Consider the following 5,791-nt stretch of genomic DNA (forward strand, 5'->3'; position numbering starts at 1 on the left):
ACATCAAGAGCTGTTGAGCTGAGTTGATGGCCTGTATAGACTTGGCCAACCAATGGGAATCAAGCTCTTTGAGGTGTCCTTTCCACTTAAGAATGGGTCCATCAACATTAACATTCTTCTAAAACTTGGGATTTCTAGGTTAATTTATAAAGAATTCAGTCACAAATAAGGAAACAATTGTATATTCATCTTTCCCATGTGTTCTTTGATGGCATTAATTTCCATAATCAATACAGAGTTGTATTAACAACGATAATAACAATAATAACAATAAAAGTATGTAATTAATACAGACTTCTATGCTCTTTTCCTCCTTTACTATATATACTGCTTTTGATAACTCTGGGTGAATATCTGGATTACTTTTGGTGGGTGTTATTCGAGGAGTGGAAAATGGCTACCTCTTATCAATATCTAATTTCACTTCTCATGTGCAATTATGACACCAGGCTTGTTTCCCTTTTGTGTTTGTCCAAACTTTTTTTTTTTGGGCCGAGGGGGAATCAATGTTCTCAATTCTGTTAGAGCCAGATGCCAACATATTGTAGAGCAGCTAAATAGAGTCATAGATTCATAGACTTAAAGGGCAAAAGGGATCAACAGGTCATAGTGTATGACCTTCTGTATATCACAGGCCATTAGATTTCACCTATTTACCCCTATGTAAATCTCTATAACTTGAGTTTGGACATGTCGCCCTTTTGTACCCAAATGGCTAGCTGGAGTCCAGGGCCTTGTAACTTGCTCCAGCTGGGAGCAGAAAATGACGATAGCATCTGGTGCTTTCTTGGATGCAATCTTATTTATTTACAAGAAATGTACAAATTCCTGCATCTCTGAACACAGAAGGAACGAAAGTCAAAAGGGGGCGCTCTTCATTTACAGACCCAACCTTGCTTCATTCAGAACTGTGAGACCAGAACCTGTAGGCTTCACATCTTGCTTACAGACAGCTGCTTTGCTTTCTTCTTTCTGCTCTTGGTATCTCCCTATTCCTTGTCTAATCTTTTACACAGACACGCACACACACACACACCACTCCTCAGAACAATCAGTGACAGACATGGGCCGTTTTCTGTTCTTTCAATGTACTCTGATTTTCAGCATGTGAAAAACGATTAATGTACAGATGTTTTGAATTGTCAGAAAGAAGAGAATTATTGACCAAATGATTCACTCCCAAATGTTGGCTTTTTCCTTGACACTTTCTAATAGACGTTTTAAAACTTTTCATTTTGCAAACACATCTGATATTTTCTTTTTTTTTTTTTTTTTTTTTGGTTATTTGCTGGGTGTGGTGGTTTGTTTTGGTACAAAGCCAAATTCTGAAATCTCGGATGTTCCTATGGAAAGAAGCACTGGCGTTTCCCTGTACTGTTAGATAGCATAGAAGTATTTGGAGAGAGAAGTGGCTAGTCATTTCCAGGAAAGGCGGCCAGATAATGTCATGCTCTCGGGGCTGAGGCCAGCACGTCCCATCTGTTCTGGGTCTCTCCGAGTTACTAACTCCGAGGGGGAGCTCATGTGATCTCAAAGCAGGCAGCCAAACCGGAATAAGAAATATCCGATTCGGAATTTATCGCCAGTGTGGAAAGTCCATAACTCATCTGATGGCAGACTGTGCTCTTTCCTGCCTGCCACACACAGGGCCCCTTGCTGGACTGGAATCGGTGCAGCAAACCATGGAGCAGAATGCCTGGGAATTAAGACTCCATTCAGATGCAAGGGGCACCCCTTGGCTGGGAAGGGTTCGGTGGTCATCAGTGCCTGGCAGAGGCAGACATTTGGGATGGGCCTGGCCGTTACCTATGAGAGTTCTGATTACAGCATTGGCAAGGCAGAAACAGAACAGTGCAATCAAGCCCCAGCCCCTGGGGGTGGGGACGGATACTTCAAGGTGCCCAACGGCCACTAATTGCAGGGTGCAGTGGCTCGGAGTGGCCACAGCCTTGAGCCCTCCACCGTTTACTCCAGCAACCCTGAGAACCACTGTTTTGGAGACAGCCCCTTCGCCTGTACTTCGCCCACTTCCCAGCAGATCCACTCTGCCTTCTGCCACTTATTGGGGATGCTCAGCTCCTCTGGGGACCATCGATGGTCACCACTCTACCGATGTATACAGTTGGGGGTACCTTACCCCCCAAGACCCACGTAAACTAACACCCAGGATTTGCCGTGGCCCTCGGTTTTGGAACCGCTGATGTATGGATTGGCAGGTCAGTGGCATTTGTCACTGACACAAATAATATAACAATATGATGCCATACATATAATTTACATCAGCATTTGTTAGAGACACATGGTGGGTAAGGTGATATCTTTATTGGACCCACTTTGTTGGTGAGAAAGACCAGCTTTTGACTCTTCTTCTGACCTGAAGGAAAGCTCTGTATAAATTCGAAAGCTGGGCTCTCTCACCAGCACGAGTTGTTTCAGTAAAAGATAACACCTCACCCACCTTGTCTCTCTAATATCCTGGGATCAACATGGTTGGAACGATACTGCAAATACACGTGTTTATCTCACTATTGAATTTAGGCTAGTATCCATGGTCCAGAACCGGGCACTATTATACCAGCAATGTTGATGGAGCTACTTTGTATTAGCAAGGGTTTAGCTGAGATGGGGATCTTACTTGCTCATCTCAGTTGCACTGGTTTCTCTAACCGGCCATCAGCCATCCTTGGATCTTTGTGTGCATGGGCCAAATCCTGATCCCTTTGAATACATCAGCTAAATCCCAGTGACTTCAATGGAGTACAAATTTGGCCTCATTATCCAATCTGATTGTCTTTAAGAAACATTGCACAACTTCCTCTTAAAAAACCAACAAACAAATAACACTTTTCAACAATAACACAAATGACATAGCATTGATTTATTTTTTTAGGTTAAAATAATAAAAATGTGTCTATAAGTCTCTTGATTCCACTACACATCATTAATAACACAATTGCACCCAAGCACTATTCAAAAATTATTTTAACAGGAATTCAGCCATGCAGGCTCCTCTTCTGTACCCCTTCATCACTGTGAAAATAAAACCTTCAGCTCGCTCAGAAAACCCCATCAAAGAGATGACAGCTGGGATGACCCAACAGATCATAGAAATAGAATCACAGAAGAATAGGGTTGGAAGGGACTTCAGGAGATCATCTAGTCCAACCCTGTGCTCAAAGCAGAACCAACCCCAACTAAGCCATTCCAGCCATGGCATTGTCAAGCTGTACCTCAAAAACCTCTGAGGATGGAGATTCCACCATCCCTTGGTAACTCATTCAAGTGCTTCACCATCCTTCTAGTGAAAAAGTTTTTCCGAATATCCAACATAGACCTCCCAAAATATGACAAAGTATTGACAATGCTGTCTAACTAAACACTCACCATCCCTCCATGCATGCCCACCTTAAAAACACCTGGAATAAAGGAACAAATCAACCCACCAACAAACAAGTTAAAAAATAAACTAAAAAACAAAGACAGAAACAAAATAAAAAAGCTACTGCACTGCTATTGCAATTCCCTGGGTATTTTTACCCTGAAAAATAAGAAGAGCCAGAGAGTCCATGATGTCTACTAAGGACTGTAATATGGCTACTGATTTTATGTAGAAGGTACTCAGAGATAATGGTGATGGTTGGCAGTATACAAACCTTAGATAGGTAGAGAGAGAGAGAGAGATGGGGCTTGAGAAATAGATCTTGTCTGTGTTTCATCAATCTCTCCAGTGGTATCTCCTGCAAGTCCTTATGTATGATGACAATTGGCCCCCACACAAAGCAGGACACAGATATTAAATGGGGTCCCAATCTCTGTGTCATGTGCTAAAATTAAGACTTCCAGACCCACCAGTCATGCTCCTCCTTACCTTGCTCCTCAACTTGCCTTCATATACAGCAAAAATATTGTTCCTGCAAAAGGGTCAGTAGTTGAAAGGGAACCAAAATGGATGGCCCCAGACTGGAGTGTTGATTGCTCCCAATGATGTTCTTTCAACAAGGTAACAAACACTTTTCTCAGGTAGGCAAGCTGCCAGGAATAAAGAGTGATGGGTTGCCATTGAGGAAGTCCAGATTTATGTAATCACCATGACAGTATTTCCACACATAGTACAATAGAGAGTTTATCATTTGATACAGTCATACCCCCCTATGTCACAAAATTCAACAAAAAGACCATCCTACCCCAAGCAGAGTTTTGATGCCCTAAGGGAAAAGATAAAGCCTCTATGAAGAGCAGTGGGAACTTTGTTATGGCTACTGATTTTATGTGGAATGTTCTCAGATGTTGATGACTGGCAGTGTAAAAATGTAAGGGGGGGGGGGAGGGAGAGAGAGAGAGAGAGAGAGAGATTTTCATCATATTTATATCTGTGTAAACAAGAGCAACTCCAATAAAGTCAGTGGAGAGTGTCTGAATTTACTACTCTTAATACATCATTTTTCAGTTAAAAATTGCACAGCGTGTTCTCATGGAGACAAAAATGTCATCAGTTGAGTATACCTGTAAATAAATGCAGAATGAAACCATGGTTTTCAGAGAAAGATGGACCTTTCGTTCTTGGTGAATAACTTCAACACAATCAGTTTCCTCAGGGCAACTTTGATCTTCTTGTTCCGCATGCTGTAGATGACGGGATTCATCACTGGAGTGACCAGCGAATAGAAAACATCCACCATGAGATCCAGCCCTGATGTGGAGTTGGAGGTGGGTTTAAGGTAGGCAAAGCCACCAGTGATAATGAAAAAGGTGACCACAGTGAGGTGAGGGAGGCAGGTGGAGAAGGCTTTATGCTGGCCCTGCTCATGGGGATTCTCAGCACTGTTTTGGTGCTTTGAACATACGACACAATTATCAAAACAAAACAGCTTAACAATAAGACCGCAGTAAAGAAAATAACCCCGGTTTCAGTGAGGTAGGAGTCGGAGCAGGCGAGCTTGAGGAGCTGGGGAATGTCACAGAAGAACTGATCCACTGTGTTGCCTCCACAGAAAGATATTGCAAATGTGCTCCCAGTGTGAAGGGCAGAGTAGAGCACACCGCTGATCCAGGCACCGGCCGCCATTTGGACACAAGCTCCATAGTTCATCACTCTCTCGTAGTGCAGTGGTTGGCAGATGGTGATGTATTGGTTGTACGCCATGACGGTCAGTATGGCAAAATCAGCTGATCCTAGGACAATGAAGAGAAAGTGACCATGAGATGGTCGAGTTCAGGATCCTGATGAAAGGAAGAAAGGAGAACAGCAGGATACGGACCATGGACTTCAGAAAAGTGGACTTTGTCTCCCTCAGGGAACTGATGGGCAGGATTCCCTGGGAGGCTAATATGAGGTGGAAAGGAACCCAAGAGAGCTGGCTGTATTTTAAAGAGACCTTATTGAGGGCACAGGAGCAAACCATCCGGATGTGCAGAGAGAATAGCAAATATGGTAGGTGACCAGCTTGGCTTAACAAAGAAGTCTTTGGCGAACTTAAACACAAAAAAGAAGCTTACAAGAAGTGGAAGCTTGGTCAGATGACTAGGGAGAATTATAAAAACACTGCTCGAACATGCAGGAATGAAACCAGGAAGGCCAAAGCGCAATTGGAGTTGCAGCTAGCAAGGGACGTGAAGGGGAACAAGAAGGGTTTCTACAGGTATGTTGCCAACAAGAGGAAGATTCGGGAAAGTGTGGGCCCCTTAGAGAATGAGGGAGGCAACCTAGTGACAGAGGATGTGGAGAAAGCTGAGGTACTCAATGTCTTTTTTGCCTCTGTCTTCACAGACAAGATCAGCTCCCGGACTGCTG

At 43.3% G+C, this 5,791-nt stretch overlaps 1 pseudogene; it reads right to left on the reverse strand.

Annotated features, from left to right (window-relative positions):
* Window positions 1-4,535: 4,535 nt before the first annotated feature.
* LOC137142155 (olfactory receptor 14A16-like) lies at window positions 4,536-5,143 on the reverse strand (annotated as a pseudogene).
* Window positions 5,144-5,791: the final 648 nt, after the last annotated feature.

This window comes from Emydura macquarii, unplaced genomic scaffold, assembly GCF_026122565.2.
Source record: "Emydura macquarii macquarii isolate MOO-44397 ecotype Brisbane River unplaced genomic scaffold, CSIRO-AGI_Emac_v2 contig_3184, whole genome shotgun sequence".
Taxonomy (NCBI): Eukaryota; Metazoa; Chordata; order Testudines; family Chelidae; genus Emydura; species Emydura macquarii.